The 20269-nt window shown below is 46.9% G+C and overlaps 1 protein-coding gene across 2 annotated transcripts in view; it reads left to right on the top strand.

Annotated features, from left to right (window-relative positions):
- Nucleotides 1–20269, top strand: part of DDX11 (DEAD/H-box helicase 11) — a 593235-nt gene that overhangs the window by 506731 nt on the left and 66235 nt on the right. The gene's annotated exons all lie outside the window — the stretch shown is intronic.

Below are 20269 nucleotides of genomic sequence, written 5' to 3'. Positions count from 1 at the left end.
GCACACTATGATTGAGTTGTACCTAATTTAATAGATGTCTGTGGAATAAAGCACTCTATACCAGGTAGTTCTCTGTTGACTTTACTTTTGCTTAATTTTTATACAACCAATATTGGCTCCTGCTTTCAACTATGCAAGAATTTGAAGTCTCAGATATCAAAGACATTTGAGTCCAGCAGTAGCCTGAGAGCAAAAGGATCGGCCACCTTTTCTTGTAATTGTATATTTTGGTGGATCCAAAAGATTGCAGACGAGCGCTTTTACTGGCACTGTGGAACTACATTCTTTGAGTTAAACTAAAGCTGCTTTCTGTCATTAAAAGGACCAGCATCCTATCTCATGTTTCATTTTAGCAGCGAATGGCAGCCATTGCAGGGCATACCTTGCCCTGGTTCTTTATCAGGTTAGTCTTTCTAGCCCCTTTTAGGTGGTACACCCTGTAGAAAAGAGAAACAGTCCCCTCATTGGAAACATAGGAGGAAGCTTCTGTGAAGCAATGTGGTGTGACCATACCCATGGGATCCTTAACAAGCTTTCAGTGAAATGAAGGTCTCTGCTTTTTTTGTGGCAGAATGGGTAGCCACTAAGGACCACTCCACTCACTATAAAGAATATGCCATGAAACAAGATATTCTATATATCAAAGTTGTTCATTAAGTAACAAACCACACGGTCAACCCTCTTGAAGTAATTGAGCATAACTGCTCCTTCTGTCTGTGCAGGTCCTGCTGCAGGAGGAGAAACCCAGAGCTCCTTATAGTAGTAGAAGAATATCGTGCAGCAGTGATTTACCCCTAGAATGTTGACCAGTACGCAGGTTGTAAGTGGAAGCAAGTCAGTGGCTTAGCCCTGCCTTTCTTTACGCTCGTAGGTAGAAATGCCATCTTCTGCCATTTCCAGGACAAGGGTCTTCCCAGGTGGCTAACTCCATAGCAGGGATAATACAGGACTAATCGAAAATAAAAGGAACAACTTTCATCAATTAACCTTTCCCCAGAGATCTTCAGGCAGGTCTGGCCACCAGCTGAAAATACTCACTTATTTCCATACAAGAGCAGCACAACTCCAAGCTCATCTTAGTTTGGAAACTAAAAAGCAGGACTAAGGAGACCAGCCACAATGCCTTTGTATTTAACTCTCTTACATGTAGAAAGCATTCACATTGTGCATGCTAGGTCATGCAAACCTTCAGCCAATCCATTTGGTTTTGCAGTAATGACACAATGACATTACATTCTCCATCATTCCTACATCAAGTCTGCATATGTATGGAGCCGGTGGAACATGTAAATTATGCATTACATGGGGATAACATCCCAGCCATTATTCCCCCAGGCAAATGAAGCATTTACTGTAAGCATATTTTTTGTTTATGACAGCCACAGCAGTTACCAATATGTGGCTTTACTGTTGCTCCTATTGCACCTGCTCTATGTTGTAACTGCTTTCAAATACTGTAGAAATTTGGGAGTTCAGCTTCAGTTCCATACCTCTTATTACACCTACATTCTTCACTTTGTTACTCAACACTGAATACCACTCATAATCTAATTTTGAATGAGGCAAAGGTAGCTGCACTTCCCCTTCCAAAGATGAACCATTAAGCTGAAGACACTGTCCATCACAGACTCCATGATTGGGTTTAGAGCTGGAGCAATTATTTTTTATGTTGTTGATGAAATCATACATAGTGCATGGAGGAAACAGTCCTATATTTTAGGCTGCAATCTTAATATTTCCTTTATGCAATTTACATTGAAGGATTACTTAATGTGTAGGCATACATTTATGACTGTAATTGTGTTTGACTTTGTGTGACTCTTGAGTGTGTCGGAGTGGAAACCGACATGTTTCACCCCTGTACACTGATGTGAGTTCCTTTCTGTGTAGTTGGGCGTGAATCCCAGAACACTGCTTTAACTTTGTTGGTTATCTGACGACTTCTAAATATCTACAACAGAATGGTAGAGAGTAGTGGACGACTGGATTCGAGTCTTGAGCTCTGGCCAGAACTCTAAGTTTTGCAACAGGTGTGCTCTTTTATACCCAAAGGTGTCTTGGGAGCAGGAGGTGAATCTCTACATCGCCGAATATAGGATGATGTGGGGGTTGAAGCGCAGGCCCCATTCTTGCTCCAAGTCCCGGCCCTAGGCTTGAGGCTGCTCTGGCGAAGTCCACTTCCCAGTTAGTCTTTCCAGTAGGTTGAAGTCTAGATATAAGCGCAAAAAGGGCAAGTGGCACTCGCCCCATCCTACCATTTGAAGTCTAGAGAGTCGGTACAATGGTGTCAAGATAGAGATCGCCCTCCTCCTGTGTCACCCAAATCTGACCTGGTCCTGCAGTTGGTCCTAGAATTGGTTTATTCCAGCTCACTTTGGTGCTCCTTAGAGTCCCACAGATTAGCAGGGGTCTCCAGTCGGACTTACAGTGGTGGGTGTGCCTCATGCAACAACCCACCCCCACTGGTTTCTTCTGAGCCTGTACACTGGCACCAGGGTCCAGGCTCATGTGTTCCGTTTTGGTCCAAGATTCAGTCTCAGTACCAATCTCTGGCCCCTAACAGGCATCACCGAGCTCCAGGTCTATGTTGCACTATGAGATCACAAAAGCACAACCACTTGTTATGCAACCAGACTCTAATCCAAGACCTCTGCCATGATGCTAGTAATATGAGAGGTGTGAGGAATTCTTTGGATCTGATTCTGATCCAGTGCAAGATGTACCTAATGTCCCTGCAGGACAGTGATGATGATGGGGAACAGTTTACTTCCCCTTATTATACTGAGGATGCCTTGTATTTAGACAGCCAGAATGCTAGTGGGCTATACACATATGCTGAAACAGAGCTTCTCTCGCCACCTTGGTCATCCAGTGGAATCCATGGAAGAAAGTGCCTTGTTGCAGTGATGGTTCGGAGGGTGGCTGAAACTCCAGACTTGCTACCAGGGTTGCCTCATCTGAGCTATTTCTGCCTTTAAATTAAGGATTCCTGATGCACTTATAGCGACTTGGTGCAAGCAATGCTCATTCCCTCCAGTCAGTTGACCAGTGGCCAGGTGACAGATACTAATCCTGATGACCCGGATTTATAACCAAACATCCTCCACCAGAAGGCCTGATAGGCACTGACAAGTAAGGTCAATCCAAATTCTTTAAAAGGCAAACTACAGACAGAGAATCAAAAAGAATTGATGATTTAGGAAAGCAAATGTTTTCTTTGGCTAGGTTAGCTCTCAGATTGCAAACGTAGTTTGTCTCCGGGGAAGGAACACCTGTACATTGTGAGCAACCAGCAAGATCTTGCCGGCTGTACCCAAGGACCGTATAGTCCAAACGATACATGATGGCCAGATTGCTAAAAGGTATGCACTCTAGCTGGCCTGGACACCACTGATTGCATAGGCAGAGCTATGGGCACCAATGCTGTGCTCAGGCCTGGATGAGATCCAAGGTGGTAGATGTCATCCTTGCGGCCAGACGCCCTTCCACAAAGCCTGTTTATGCTGGGTGGTGGGACAAATTTGTTGCCTGGTGCAGGGCCAAAAGCACTGAACCCTTCGATACCTGACTTTCAGATCTTCTTTTGTTTGTTTCTTATGTTATCCCCGCAAGGACACACGATGGGCTCCGTCAAAGTTTATTTGTCAGGCCTTTCTCTGTTTGACTGATCAACTATTGTTTAGGTCTTCGGATGTCATACGTTTCATAAAAGGTGTGACTTTAATTTTTTTTACACCCGAGCTGTTTTTTAGGCCACAAGGGGACCTACACTTTTTTAAAAAATAAATATTTTTATTGGTGTTTTGAAGTTTGACAGTAGTCACAATATTATACAACATTGTTATAAATGCGTCATTTTGTGCATACATATTATATCATATTCATAATTGTTCTTATACACATAGCATAATTCGTTACTTCCAAATAGGCCTAGTTTGCCCAAGCTCTGGTCTTCGTGTTCTGCAGCAGTGTATGAAACCTTTACCATGTTTCTCTATTACTGGATATCATGCCCTCAGGTGAGGTTCTTTTGTTATCAAGAGGAGACCTATGTCATTTCAAACCACACCAATTGAAAATCTAGATATTATAAAATTAAGGTATAACTCTACCAACTAATTAACCATGTCCTTGTGTCGTGTAACCTCCAATCAATCAGGGAATTTGTAAAGCGCACTACTCACCCTTGAGGGTCTCAAGGCGCTGAGGGGAGTAGGGTGGCTGCTACTGCTCGAACAGCCATGTCTTGAGATGTCTCCTGAAGGTAAGGAGGTCCTTGGTCTGACGCAGGTGGGTGGGAAGAGTGTTCCACGTCTTGGTGGTGAGGTGCGAGAACGATCTGCCGCCGGTGGTTGTTCTGCAGATGCATGGGACGGTGGCGAGGGCAAGGTCCAACAATTCTGCAACAATATTTGGGTAGTAGCAGCTCATCTGTCGCTGCTGGGTTGGTAGCCCCAAGTTTTATCTGGGAGGCCCAGCAGCCTCCGATGGACCATTGTGGCGTTAATGATAGGGCCTTATCCCGGGCCCTCCTCAGCGCCGGACTCTCAATTGCTCCCCACTCTTCCATGATCTCCACCCAGAGATGTGCTATAGGTTGGCGTCGGAGCCCCTGTGATTCCTCTCTCCTTAAAGTCCTCTCCTCCACCACAGCCCAGCGTGTGACTTTGTGTATCCATGTTGTAAGCCAAGGTCCCGCAGGTGTTTTCCAGGTAAACGCTATCCTACGCCGCGCTAGCACTAGAGCCAGATCTATGAACCTGTTCCCCACTTTTTTAGGAGGTTTCCTGAACAGGAGGCCCAATAGGCAGACCTCCAGGGTCACAGGCAGGGACCGATCTAGGGCGAGATTAAGGTGCGCCACCACTCCAGCCCAATAGACTCCAAGGGTAGGGCACCCCCATACCATGTGCCCGAAGTCTGCGTCCCGAGCCCGGCATCTAGGGCAGGCCCGGGGTTCCCCTCCGTAGATGGACTGGGGCCTTTGTGGGGTAAGATATGTCCTGTGTATAAGATTGAACTGAATTAGCTTAAGGCGAATGTTACGTGAGATGCAGATGCAACTACTCGTCCCCACTCAATCTTCGTCAGTTCCCTGCCGCATCTGCCTCCAATTGAGCCTTCAGAGAATGTAGTGGCCCACCCGCCATTCCAGTTAGTGCCCTATACAGCTGGAGCACTGCATGTGTGGGTGGCTCCTCTGTACCCTCCCCCCATAAGTCTCAGACAGCTCGGGTCACTGCCTCATATCTCAAGAACTGACCCCTCAAGAGTTCTGTCTGGTCCAGTAGTTCCGCAAAAGATGGCCAGGCACCCTGGGCATAAGTCGCCCATGGTAACCAGACCCGCCTCTGTCCAGGGGGACATCTGTCTCTCTGTAAAGCAATGTGGGGATTCACCAAGTGGAAGACCCACCAGTGGGATCCAAGGTGTGTAGGGCATCTGGACCACAGTGCGCCTAAGTGCTTTACACCAGGCCCTATAGGCTGCAGTCACAAGAAACCCTATAATCCAGCCATTAGTTTGTCTGCACGCTGTCCAGCCCCATCTCAATGCACCTCAGACAACCCATGGGCAGTCAGCCACCGCGCCTTCTAATGCAGCTGTGCTGCCACATAGTAGAGTTCAAAGTCTGGGACACCAGGCCCCCGCTTCCGGGCATAGGCGGAGGGTGGTCAATGCAACTCTTTGGTGCCCTCCATTCCATATTAGGTCTCTGAGGAGGGTGTCTAATGCCTTAAACCAGTGTACCGAAGCAGTAACCGGCAGGTTAACAAAGAAATAAAGAAGCTGGGGGAGCATAATCATCTTGGACAATGAAATGCGCGTCATGAAGGGCAAGTTGAGGGAACGCCAAAAACCAACCCCAGATCTAAGGGAACGTATTGCTTTGCCTAGATTACCCTCCCGCAAATCAACTATGCTGTGGTAGATTTGAATTCCAAGATATTTGAATGTGTTAGGAGCCCACTTAACATCCGTTGGGCAAGTGGGAGGCGAGACACTGCCAACAACTACCGGAAACACACACGTCTTGTAAGGCGTAACCCTGAGTAGGTCCCAAATCTTTCCAGTGTCTCAAGTGCCCAGGGCAAATCTCTCTTCACATCTCAGCGTACAGCGATATATGTTCCGTTCCTCCCCAATGTATCCCTCTACCACACCCTTCCTGTCTGAACCACTCCTCCACGGACTCCATAGTCAATGCGAAGAGCATTGGGGAGAGTGGACACCCCTGCCTGTTAACTCTATGGATGTCATATTCATCTGAGAGCAGCCGCCTGGTTCTGACTCTTGCAGCTGGGGAACCGTATAACAGCTGAAACCATTTAAGCCATGCTTCTCCCAATCCCAACCGTCGCATCGTAACTTCAAGGTAATCCCATTTCACTGTGTCAAAAGCTTTTTCCAGGTCTACTGAAACTACCACTGCGTCTGAGTCCGTCGGATGTGGGGAACTATATAATACTGTGTACAGTCTGCGGAGATTTTGTGAGGTGCTTCTGGTAGGTATAAACCCGCATTGGTCATCATGGATCAGGTTCTGCATATACAGCAGGAGTCTGGAGGCTAATACCTTACTCAAAATGTTAAAGTCAGTATTGAGCATGGAGAGGGGCTGGAAGTCTTTTCCCCCCGCATGTTGATCAGTAGTTTTAGGGAGGGGTACCACCAGCCCCTCCCTCAGCGTCACAGGGAGAAGGCTCCACCCATAGGCTTCCGCATACACTGCTACCAGCCTTGGGGCCAAGATACCTAGTGTCAATTTGTAAAACTCTGGGGGAAGGCCAGGCGTCCCAGGAGTCTTACCAGTTGCCAAGTCCTTAATAGCCAATTTCACTTAATCTTCCGTCACCTCCGCACCCAACAGTGCAGCGATCTCCTCTTTGAGGGTCTTCAGCTGCAGTCCAGTCAATAGGTCATCTAGTGTGTCCGGTAGCGGAGTCTCTGGGTGGGCATACAGCGCTAAGTAATAATCATGGAATGCTGCGTTTATACTGAGGGGTTCATGTACCAAAGAACCGTAAAACAATTTAACCCCAGTAATCGGGGTCCCTGCTGTGTGGGGGCGAACCAACCAGGCCAGCAGCCGTTCAGCCCTGCCTTCCTCCTCATGTACCCTGTGCATATACTACACATGGTCATGACACATAAGCTTCTCAAGGGCCACTGTGTATTCCTCCCGGACTTTCAACAACCGGCGGAGAGCCTCAGGGCTGCGGTGTTGTTCATTATCCAAGGCATGCAATCGATCCTCAAGATACATGAGGTCCCCTCCAATACTCACCTAATGCCCGTCGTCTGGCCCATATATTGGCCTTGCACCACCTTGAGGGCCTCCCATTCAATCCCCCTCCATGTTGCTAAGCCCTCTTTACACGAACAGAATTCTGCCACCGTTGCAGACAGCGCTTCTCTGAATCTGGCATCTTCCAGTGCAGTCGGCTGAAGGCGCCAAGTCGGGATAGGGAGTTGTGGCTCCACCACTTACATATGCAGCAGAAGCGGGCTGTGGTCACAGAATGTGCGGCCTAAATACTCTGAGTGTCTTATCTGTCCACTGATAGGCCCCCTGCACACAAACCTATCAATTATAGTATGTACCATGGTGGATATCAGAATAATTGGAGTAGTCCCGATGCATTGGGTGGTGTGCTCGCCACACATGCTCCAAGGCCCAGCTAGACAGCCAGGCGTTCAGCCCCACAGCAATCCTAATCAACATAGCTCCCTGCACCGGCTGGGAAGAGTGGTCGAGATCTGTGTCCAGGACCCCATTAAAGTACCCCCAATGAGGTTGCCCCCCCCTCCCCACTCCATGGGGCAGACTTGGTATGGAGATAGGCCACCTGGTCGTAATTAGGGGTGTATACCGACCCCAGCACGAGAGGTCTACCATGCAGATGTCCTCCCACTAAAACAAACCGCCCTTCATCGTCCACTACCAACCTTGTTGCTTCCAAGAATACCCCTGCCCTGATCCAGATCAGTGCACCCCGAGCATTGGCCAAATAAGCGGTCCCAAACAGTTGCCCTCTCCAGCGCTGGTGGAGACGCTCGGCTTCTGTCTGTGTAAGGTGCGTCTCCTGCAGCATAGCAATATGTACCCCGCGGCGTTTTAAATATGACAACATTTTATTCCGTTTGGCCATTGATCCCAGTCCTCAAACATTCCAGGGAATCACATTAAGTGTACTCAATGGTACTGGCATTGTGTAATAATATACTGTTATCTTCGGGAGTCATAACCCCCAGCAGCCCCACTACCTCTGCAACTTTCTGAATATCAATAAACACAGCCTCACCGGAGATTACTGAGGACATAACCATTAACCAAGACCCCAACTCCCCTCCCAAGGACAGTCCAGCAATGCCTGGCCGCCCAAACAGAACACAATAACCATAATGAGTGTCATATCATACCGCCTCTACAAAGACGAAGAGGTAGGAAGAAGCAGAGGGTGAGGCAACTGTTGGGTCATCATTCCTTAGTCTGCCCCATCCTCCTATAACTTTGAGTAGTCTGCCGGATCAGAGACAGCTTCGAGCTGTTCAATGGAGTCCATTTAAATTATATTGTCGGATGTTTGAGACATTACACGGGGGATCTTCTGGTGCGCTCGTTCGCGAATCGGAGTCCAACAGGCGGGGGTCCGAATCATGGTCTTGGTCTGTTCTGGCCCCCACTCCATCTTGAAAGTCAGGTTCTGTTAAGGAGGCAGCAGCTTGAAGCGTCAGTTTCTTACCCTATTCGGACTGGGTGTGCGAAGGTTTGGTGAGCCGGGGCCGGCGGGCACAGCTCCGGGATCCCCTCCGTCTCTTTTGGCGCTGGGCAGCTGTAGCCATGCCCTTTTCTTTTCTTTGGGGACCCAGTCTTGCCTAATCTGTAGCGTTCCAGCCAAGCCCCCGCTTCCTCAGGATCCTGACAAAAGTGCGCAGTTCCGTCCACCATGAGTTTCAGCCGGGATGGAAGGAGTAGTGCATGTGATATCCCTTCTTCTCAGAGTGCTCTCTCTACTGCCGTAAAGGTGGCTCTTCTGGCTTGTACAGCTGCTGTAAAGTCTGGAAACAGACTTGCTTGTCCTCCTTCCACTTTGAAAGGCCCAGCCACACGGGCCCTTTGCAACATCAGATCTCGGTCACAATAGTAAAGAAATTTGGCCACAACGGGTCGAGGCGGCCTACTGGGCTGTGGTCTTTGCGCCAGTACCTGGTGTGCCTTCTCTAGGGCAAAGACGGGTGTAAGGTTATGGCTGTCCATAAGAGCACACAGCCATGGTTCCAGGAATTCCACCATGTTTCCCCCCCCTCTATTCCTTCCGGCAGTCTGACAATGCAGATATTGTTGCAGCGGCTGCGTCCTTCCACATCTTCTACCCGTCGTTCCAGGTGATCCACTCTATCAGCTAAATGTGGTACTTGAAGCTGCAGTGCTTGGTGGGATGGTTGGAGGTTTGTGACTGTAGATTCTACTTCATACACTTTGTCGGACAATATCTGATGGTCCGTATGTAGTAACCCCAGTTCAGCCGCCGCCTTGCCAATGTCTCATTGCAGGGTGAGCTTGGAGTCTTCAGTAGCCCCCAGTATTTTGCTTAAGGTGTCGCTTGTCTGTTCTGGCACAACAGGGGTAGTCACCTCAGGCATCCGATCAGGCAAGGCCAGGGGTATTTGACCCACAGGGCCCTGCGACTTGGGCTTCGTTTTCTCCATTGCGAGCACCTGTACGGCCTGTCTGGGACGTGCAACGCGCCTCTGCCGCTAGCTCTCTGTAGCAGGGCCATTCCGGGGACTGTACACAAGTTCCTCTGGTCACTTCTAGTCAATTCTGCGTCCAGGGCGTCTCTACGTTTCCGCTTCCACCCTGTCCCAGGTATCAGAGTAGTTTCTACCTTCTTGTGTCTGATTAATCCCACCGTGATTTACCTTGCACATTGGGCAAGAAAGGAGCTGGGCCATTCCATCCCAACGCTCCCCGCAACTCCAACAGCCCTGCTGGGCCAGGGGCGGAACTCCCATGTCCCGGGGGGAGTTGCTCAGTCTCCACAGCAGTCCTCTGCAGGATGGGACCTCCTGAGCTCTTCAGCAGGACTGCTAGTCCCTGTGTCTCTGGTGCCCCGTCAGGCCAGCAAGCCCAGCTTTGCCTGCCAGCAACCCCCCCCACCGGGGGTGCCGCGTCTCTCTCCTCTGGTCCCCTGGACCTGCTGCCAGCGCTCTACGCCTCCACTGCCTTGGGCGCCTGTCATCTCGGGGCCTCACCTCCTGCAGCACCCTGCTCCGTCTGTCCACAGGCGATGATGGAATGGGGGCTCCACAACCTCTTCCCTCCGGCGCTGTCACCTCCTCTGGGCCACCGCTGCGCTGGCATGCCACACTCTCAGCCCCGGGTCCCCTCTCCCGCGGTGGCAGCACTCAGGCCACGTATCAGTCCTAGGCAGGCCACACCACGCGGAGGCGGAGAGCGGCTCCGCATCCAGCTTCTACTCACGCTGCGCTGCACCCCTCCTGTTCATGCACAGTGGCGCTGTCTGGGTGTCCGGGTTGCTCGACAGTGAGCGCCGGTCCGTTGAGCACCGCACTCTGATCGCCGCTGCCGATTTCAGGATGATTGTGGCGGGCCGGTGCGGAGCTGGAAAATTACAAGTCCACCATATTGGGTCGCGTGTCCGGGGACCTAAACTTGATCTTAACATTTTTCATGTGCACGCTCTTTGAGCCTATGCACAGCTTGATTTTATGACTCTTGACTCTAAAGACCATCTTCCTAATTGGAGGTTGAGTTAGTGAACTTCAGGTGATTCTGGTGCAACTACTCTACACTACTTTACAGATAAAAGTCAGATTGCTACAGAAGGCTAGGATGAGCTTCCTACCCAAGGTTGTGACTCTTTTCCGAATTTGCCAATTACTCTTCCCCTCAAAAGAGGAGTAGAGACCCCATCAGTTTAAACCTAAGAGGGCTCTGAGCTTTTACATCAACTGCCCAACAGACCATTGTGTGGATGATCAGCTTTTTGTGCATTGTTTCTATGGCAAAGAAATGGAAGGCTGTAAAAAGAGAACCCTATCATGGTGGATAGTCCTCTCTATCAACTCCCCTCCCGGCACAACTTCAAAACACCTTTAGTGTGCCCTTAGTGGCACAAAACCACCCCACAGGAGGCAGGGGCAATGAGTCCAGGACATTTAGGCAATAATACCAATGTTTGAACCTTCGTCCTGAGTCTTCGAGAGGATAGCTCCCAGGCATCTTGGTCTCTTGGACTCCTACATCCTGTCATGCAAGATGGCACATGCAGATTCAAGTCTTAGTGGGGTCAGCACCTGGGAAACCTTCATCCAAGATTCTGAGAACACTGCAAAATATTTGTAGTGGTGTCTGCTCAACCACAATTGTACCAGCAGCTGGCCCCTCTACCTACTCCATCCAGAGCTGACAGATGTGCCACTATTGGGTTGGGTAGGCCATCTGGAAGACATCAAGACCAAATGACTCTGGTTTAGGATGGAGTTGTGGGCATTTTGCTTTCCGTTGAAGGCCTTTCTGTCAATCATCAAAGGGAGACTGTTGCAAATTTTCAGGGAGCACATCACTGCTATGTGAGACTGCAGCAAGCAGGGAGGAATTGAATCCTGTGCCAAGAGGCTGCGCACTTCTGCAGTTGGTCGTAAGGGCATGTCCCTGGTCCTGAACCACTTGGCTGGATCTTTGAATGCTAGGGTGGATGAACCCAGGCGGCAACTTTGAGTGGGTCATGAATGGTAGCTACACCCGGATGTGGTGAGGTGCACCTTCCAGCAATGAGGAGAGCCCTGGCACAGTCTCTTCGCCATCGCTGAGAACACACATTGTCCTGTATGTCTACTCACCACTACCTCTTCTGCCCCGAGTTCTGAAGAAAATCAAGAATGACTGGGGCCGAGTCATTTTAGTGGTTCCAGAATTGGCCAGGATAGAGTGGTACCCGGAACGCCTGGGCTTGAGTATCTGTCCTCCGATCAGGCTGCCACTATGGGAGAATCTTCTTTTGCAGTAGCATAGCGAGGACTTGCACCCGGGTCTGCACAATCTGCTTACTTTGAGATTGAGAGGTGGTAATCTCCATTTAGAAGTTGTTGATGTAATCCTGGCAGCCAGGTTCCTCTGCGTGATAGCAGTGTACACCGCACAGTGGGATAAGTTTTTGCCAGACAGACACATGGCAAGCCACTTTTTGGGATTTCTTGTTGTTCATTTTGTCTTTGGCCCAGCAGGGACTCGCAGTGGGCACTGTTCAAGGTTCCTTTGTCTGCCTTGTTGGCCATTTTGCGTTTGCCAGAGCAGCCATCCTTGTTCAAATCCCCGAGTGGTGAGTTTCTTAATGGTCTGCAATATGTTTCCACCAAAGCCTTTTAGGATGCCAGAGTAAGGCTTAAATTTGGTGACCAGTTTCTTAATTTTACCCATTTTGAGCTAATACACAGTTTTCAATTATTTCTTCTGACCTTGAAAACAGTCTTCTTGGCTACGATAACATCAGCTTGCTGTGTGAATGAGCTTCAAGCCCTCTGGGTCCAGGTGCCTTATGCCACCTTTTTTCCTGACAAACTGGTGTTAAGAACTTGAACTGCGTTCCTGCCAAAGGTAGTGACGCCTTTTCATGTTGGACAAGGCATCACTCTTCCGACTGTCTATGCTCCACTTCTTTCTTGAAAGAATAGGAGAGAATCCATTGTTTAGTCCCCCAAGAGAGCTCTCAGCTTTTAAATAGTTCATGACAAGGAACATCGAATGAACTATAAGCTCTTTGTTGGGTTTTTCTGGAGCTAATGAGGGCAACGTGGTGCAGAAGCTGATGATCTCACAATGCATAATCCTCTGCAAGAGGCTCTGCTAAGAAGGAGGCTCCAGAAGGTCTGAGGGCTCATTCCACCAGAGTGAAAACTACTACCACTGCATTGGCACTTGGAGTGTCTGTTCTGGATGTCTGTAAGGCTGCTGCGTGGGCATCATGTTCAGGAAGCACTATTGCCTTGACAGTCAGGTCTGTTGGGATGGGATTGGTCTTGAAGGACTTTATGATCTACGCTTACTTCAGACCACCACCCTGGGAGGTACTACTTTGGTAACACTTCACAAGGTGAGGAATCTGCGGTTAGAAGTATTCATCAGAAAAGCAAGTTACTTATCTTCGGTAGGGCTCTTTGTGGTGGATACTCCCTCTAACCACAGATTCCTCACAACCCTCCCTCTGCCCCATTCTGTGGGTGGTCTGCTTTTCTATCTAGAAAGGCCCCATTCTATGAATCTGCGCACTGGTCTTTCCAATCTGCTAATGGGCTCTGCGTCTGAGGACATGGACACGTTTCTGAAAGAAACTGACGTCATTGTGCATGGTTGGTGCTTATATGAGGCTTCATTCATCGCTTCTGGAGTAGAACGAAGTTGGCGCAGAGCTGCACGGAGTTCCTACCAGAATGCAGGAGCCCTTTCTTTTGAGTTTCTGGGTCCAGTCTAGCCGCAGGGGATATTCACAAGGTGAGGAATCTGCAGTTGGATAGAATATCCACCAACAAGAGCGTTACTTAAGGTAGTCAGTTTCTTCTTTTTGCCCTCCCAAGTTCCTTTTTCATACCCTTTGAACTCCCAATGTTTATGTCCCACAGATGGGGATGGGATCCTTCCCCTTTCTCCCACTTTAAGTGGATATAGAACACTGCTTCATTCAACTGGAGGTTCTGTAACCTTTCCTATTCTTTGAGCTTAAAATCCTGCATATATTGTTCAAGTAATTTAATACTCCAGCATTGAACAAATCCCTGACCATCCCCCGTTCTCCATCTTTCAAATGCCTTTTCCTTTCCCGCCGGCATAAATTGGTCATCAAAGTTTATTAAGGTCTGTGACGAGGGAAGACTGTTGGTGCTCGTGCTCAGTGCAACCTGCATACTTGGGGTGATTTTACACATGTATGCATCCCAAGATTTAGATCATTTATTTAGCCATTCCAAATCCTGTATAGGTCTGCTCTGTGAATAGGTATCTCCAGATCTGATGCCTTTTAATAGAGATGTTTAACACCCCTCACATTTAGGGAGTAAACCTATGATCCCTCTTTTCTAGTGGCAACCCTCTTCATGAATGGCTGCCCTCCTCTAAAGAGAATATGAGCCCCATCCCACCCCTTTCCAAACTTTCCCTCAGCCAATATGACTGCAGCCCATTGGGATTATACATCTCGACTTGACCCCTGCAGGCATATTCCACCCCGCTCCTAGTGTTAAAAGTATTGCAACCTCCAAGCCCCTCCTCTGGGGAAAAGACCTTTATACTCCTGATTCTCAACGAATCCACCCTCTTTCTCCTCAAATGATAGGCTAAATAAACTGCTTATTTCACATGAAATATTATAGCAAATGTGTGTAATGCTATATTGCCCCTACGTAATAAAGTACGCTGCTCAGCACACAAAACATTCAGCAAAAAAATTAATTTGTTCAATGTTAAGCATTACTTTCAACCATCATAGTTCATCATCCTGCATCTCTCAACACCACTCTCCCTTTCTGTGGTCTAGCAGTGAGCACCTTGTAGACCTCGGCTTCCCATCCTTGGTTTGATTGAAGACAGATTATTGTCCTGAGCCACATTCAACTACGTCCTCCCCTGCATCCTCCTGAATAGTCAACAGCTCCTTGTCCCCTCACCTCCTTTGTTTCTTTTTTGCCATTTAAATTGAAGACCAACTGGGATCAGCTAGTACACTTTATTCTGCTTTTTGTCAAGTTCCGGCCAGTGAACTGCTTCAGATTCAGCAGAGTAGCCCGATCCTGAAAAATGTCACCTGGCTCTCATACTAACTTAGGGAGCCTCACATTAAGGCAGCACGGATGATCCTCTCTTTCTGAGGGAAGGCCATGCTGTATCGTGCAGTGCGTCCACTGTGTTTGCCATGACAGCTTGTTTTCCTTCATCCTTTGCCATTTATATGCCCACATGGAACATAGTGTCACCTTTCAACAGGACTCAGAACTCCAAACAGGTCGCATATCATTCTCTTCTCTATCTTGCTTGAGGCTACACACTTGAATATTATCTCACCTGGAGCGATTTTTGAAATCGTCATGTTTGTCAAAGAGAAGTTTACTTAACACCTTTAAGCCATGGACATAGTGACTTGCTGCTCCATATCTGCTGCTTATTGCAGTTGAGTCTTTGCAGACTAAAGTTGCATAGTTATGGTTTGTTCACCATCCTCATATCTGCAGTTTTATTGTCCAAGTCAGCCTTCAGCTATGTCAGATTGTTTTTGAACTTTGATTTCAGGTCCTCCAGGCAAGCTCGTAGGTCATACTTTGTCAGAGAAGTTCAAGCCTGGCCACAATTTCTTTTCCAGCTATATCTGTTGAGAGGAAGTTTATTTCTCAACCCTGCAGAAGTGCGGTTTGTAGAGATGGCTTTGTTCTTTTCTGGTCCTGATGCATGTAGGGTCTATACTGCCTGCCATCGAGCCACTCTGCAGAACAGCTGCCTGGAAATCTACCTGCACTAGATGTGGTGCTACTTGTAACAGCCAAATCCTCATCCAACCACTGAAGACGCGCCAGGCCATGCTTCTTATTCTTGTGCCCTTTGGATGTCTTCAATGAGACCCCAGCTCAAAGAGGTACAGTTTGGGTAGAGGTGGAATAAGGTAGGAAATTGAGAAGTTATTACCTAGTTACAGTTCCCTGTTTATTTCTGCCATAATAGCCACGTCCACCTCATGTCCACGGTGCATTTTCCACCATCGTACTTCAGCACATGCTTTGATGGCTTTGGGCTAGTTACACATACTGTGGCCCACCCACACTCTTGTGGAGGGAGCCGTCCTCCTCTGCAGGGGTGAGCCACCAAAGATCTCTACCTTCCCTTTTCAGTGGAATCTGTCTGTCATCCAGGCTTTAATCCAGTTTCCCAAAGGACCCACTAGTGTGTCTTCCTGGCTACCCGGCCACAGCTCTCCATCAGTCCTTTGAGAGAGCATGCAGAGTGAGACGAACAAGCACTCATACTGGTCAAGTGCCAGTGTGCCACAGTTTTCACCTCTCATGTGCCAATGCCGACTCATCTGTTTACGGGGGCTCTCAAGCGCTCCTGCTTGGTTATCTGCTCCCAGAGTGCAAGACTTGACCCTCTATGGCTTCTCTGGTGCCATTTTCAAAGCATTTGGGGTGGACTTTGGGTCCCGCAGTCACACCAGAGATGTGGCGGTCATCGTCTGCAGCACATCTCCACTATATCCATGCACATGAGTGGGGGTGGATCACCCAGAGGCAAATCACAACATCTAAGTTTGCGTTAGTAAGGTTAGTAAGGAGTCGGGAGGTAGTTTGCCGATTGTGTTCTCTATGCCACTTCCTTACCATTTCTCCTCATACAGTTTTTAAGAAAATAATTGTATAGTTTCTCCTACAAAGAACATCTTTGCAACAGAGACTCTTGGATAACAAGGAATTTCTGATTGTGCAAATAGCTGTGTGATTCCATGTCCACATCATCTTTAAATATTAGCATTTCATGAAGGTACCCTTTTAAAGCCTCAACTTGTAAAGTGCTTGTACAATGAAGCAGCTTTGATAGTACATATTTCTATGTTCAGATTAGGCTTTACAACCACTTTCGTTTGATGAAAATCAAAGGCAACCCAGAGTTTACCTTATGGGGCGGGTCTATCACTTGGTGGTTGGACATTTCTTCATGTTCATGCCATCCACCCCGAACCTAATGGTTATCTTGGGAATCTCACCATAATGTAATTAAGTTATTCAGACTAGTACTGTGAGGCTCACTAGGTTGAATGTTCTTTATGAAGTCTTCTGGAGTTACGCATTCACAATCCATTGCCCACCCATCCAGGGTTTGAGTGTGGGCGCCTAGAAGAAAGTGCTTTTAGTTTGTTGGTGTTCTTAGGGAAATCCAGAAAAATAGATTTATTGATGTATCCTGAAAATGATGGTGGGGAGAGAGCCCTCAGCAAATGCTGTATAGCTATCCCTGCACGTTTGAGATAGATGGGCACTGTGCACATCATAACCCTTCAGACGCATCGCTCATCCACACAGAGCCCCAGTCGTTTAGTGGGGTGGTGCTCACGTCCTTGAGATCTGCGTGGGGAAAAATGAATACAGTGCCTTCTTTTTCTGAACTACTTTCCTATTCGGTTTTCAGTATTGTTCCATCATATCTCCTCAATTACTTGTAGCCCTTAAAGGACTCTGATTGTTATTCAGCATTAACCAGTGTACGGTTCTCTTTTTAAATGTACCCACAGGCAGTCAAAAACCATGTGCAATTAACAGGTTTTATCTGGAACAATAGATGGTGGTCTAGTACATGTTTTGAATTAGGAGATATGACATCATTATTAGTTAAATATATTCAACATATAGAAGAAGTCGTCACTGTTGAGTTCTGTAGCTCTTTAGCAAAAGGCATTGAAGTATAAAAGAAAATGGCAGTAGATAGAGTATGAGAGTCCAGAAACAAAAATTACTCATCTGTTTTTCTTAGTAGTTACAGCTATATTGAAATGACATGCATAGAGAACTTGTTTCCCATCTTAGGTGTAAGCACTCCTTTGATATGATTACATATTCTTGACAATTTAAAGGCCCCTGTTATGGCCAGATTGTCAATGGGGACAATAATGTGTTTTATCCAGTGCATTTGTTGTCAACATTGTATTCAGTTACATGGAGATTAAGCAGAAATTGTGATCTAATCCGTTTTCTATGTCCACACACTTACAATCAAGCTTCTACATTCTCTATTCGAGTATTTTATAGCAGTCAACAATGCTTCTTAATCCCTCTAGACAGTTCAGATACTTGCCCTGTGTGGGGGGAAATGTAGTGGATCTCTCCGCTGTAATCCTGCATACCAAAGTGACATGCATTCCACCAGTGCATTTGGTCTAGTTTTTCCACATATGTCGGAGGACATATCGTTTTCTATCCCGTTAAGTCTGTCTTTTAAGCTTTTTTCTGTTCGTGTTCAGTAAACGGTTAATACAGCATGCTACAAGAACCCTCACCAGACTTAGGACAGATGGTAGAAGAAAAATATACAATAAGAATCGTAGAAGAGGAATATACAATAAGAATCGTAGTATAGATCGCAACGTTTTTCGTTGTAGAAATACTGTCCACCATAGTCAGGAATGTTTTCCTATTCTGATGCAGGAACGTGTACCTCATAATCTGCAATAGTCCCAAGAGGTACCCTGTCTAATGAAGTTAGGACCATATTAAGCCTACTTTCCTCTAAACTTAACATTGCATGAGGATTATGTCAAAATTGGCTGTGGCATTCTGGCTTCTTGGTGAGTTATTCCTCCAAGTTTGTCAGATGGTGTCTTCCCTATCTTTTCCTTCCTGACAGCTATGAAGCGGTTCGCACAGTTTTGCCAGCAACTGATTAATCTATGTTAATGTTGAAAATTCCTATTACAGTTCGGTATTTGAAAGAAGGGTTGGTACACCCATTGACTGCAGAAGAACACCATTACATCCGCAAACAATAGCCAATTTATCCCTAAATTATCTATAAATAGCTCTTCCGTTGCTATATTAAGAATGGGAAAAACGAAATCTCAGGTGAGACTCATTTTTTCATGATCTTGACCACAAAGGTGACGCCAAGTTAGCTCTGCTTTTTGGTTGTACATTTATTTCATGTATTTTGTCTATTTCCCTGACTTCAATTCTATCTCTTTGGTGAAATAAGCTCTAAATATTGGATTAGACGGCTCAGCTTTTTGCAGTCCCTGGACCAAAGCTCATTCTTCAAAGTCCCACTCCCAATGGTTCAAAATGCCTTCTGATCCAAGGTGTTTGCTTCCCATTTGCAGTCTTTAATTCTGTTTTACCAGTGCAGGCCCCGTATTTTTCAGCTGACACATTCCTGACTGTTAAACCTCCTCATGTTGAAAACTCTGTTTCTGGTGCCAGAGCTTGTTCTTTGCTGGTAGTGTATTGTTCCGAGTCTGGTCTTTGTTTCTTTTGACAGTGGTTTCAGTTTCATTTGCAGTAAAAGTTGAATACAGTTCGTTCTGGTCACCTAATCCTATTGTGAAGGAACACAAACATTTCTATTGTGTGGATCCCAAAATGGACACCCAAGAATATGGTTAAGATGACAAGTTGTTTCTAGGTTTTCTTCGGGTGCTAAGAAAGTGAGGCAGTTTTAAAATAGTTCATCTCTTATTTAATCACATGGCAAACCAATGTGTAGAGTATTATTAATAAGTGTCCCCGTAAGTTATCTGGGTGCATTTCTCTTGAGGCGGGGTGACCACTGTGGATCTCTTCAGTGGGGTGGCTATCACTAACATCTGTCGGGGCCCAGCTTGTGCTAAGCCTTGTTTGCTGAAAATGGAGATAATTGTAGTTGAGTGGTGCTGAATAGTTTTTGTTGTGTCCGGGCTCTACTTCTTAAGATGTAGGCCACTTAGGCCCCTCTGCAATGAGACTTTCTACTTAGTCATTCAGGATATGAGAAAACTGAGAAGAGTAAGTGTCCATTAGAAGAACTAGTTACTTCTCAGCACCTCGCAGATTAACAGAACACTCTTGGTTGTTATGCTTGGTCACAGTGTATCTAAATTTATATCATCTCCTGTGCTGTCTTTTCCACCTAACCCTTGTGGAGCTGGTTAATGAAGGGTAACTGAGGTCATTGACAAGACATGGAGCCTTTATCGAGCTTCAGTAAAGTATGAGGACACTGATCAAGTTACTCTGGTGCCTATGGACATTTTACAGCATGATTAATCTTTTGGAAATTGCAGTATCTTTCAGAAAAAAACACATTAACCAAGGTAAGTATCTTGTTCTTTCGAGCTATGAGATTCACTGTATGTTGTATTTCCTTATTATATTAATTCTGTTTTAAACTTTTCAGAATATGAGACACTGTTACCCTGAGGGGCATGGGCACATGGTGCGTTCCTATCATAGCAGCGTCTAGGGACATGTTGAAAGTCGTGTTGATATTCACTCCCCCCTCCCTCCATATTTGTAGGGTTGCTCGCAGAGTGAATGACATGTTTCTGATTTTCACAAGTTTGCTCTCCGTTTTGGGCATTCTTAATGCGATGAGCTGGTCTTTTGCTTTATGGGACTCTCATGTTTGTTAGTAGGTTAAGTCTCACAAATTGCCAGAAAGACCGTATGTATAAGCCTTTGACAATTAAGTCTGCCAGAGCAAAACCTGCACTGCCTCTAGAAAGCAATAGCCAATATCCCA

This window comes from Pleurodeles waltl, chromosome 4_1 (genome assembly GCF_031143425.1).
Source record: "Pleurodeles waltl isolate 20211129_DDA chromosome 4_1, aPleWal1.hap1.20221129, whole genome shotgun sequence".
Taxonomy (NCBI): domain Eukaryota; kingdom Metazoa; phylum Chordata; class Amphibia; order Caudata; family Salamandridae; genus Pleurodeles; species Pleurodeles waltl.
This window is presented reverse-complemented; position numbering and strand designations above follow the sequence as displayed.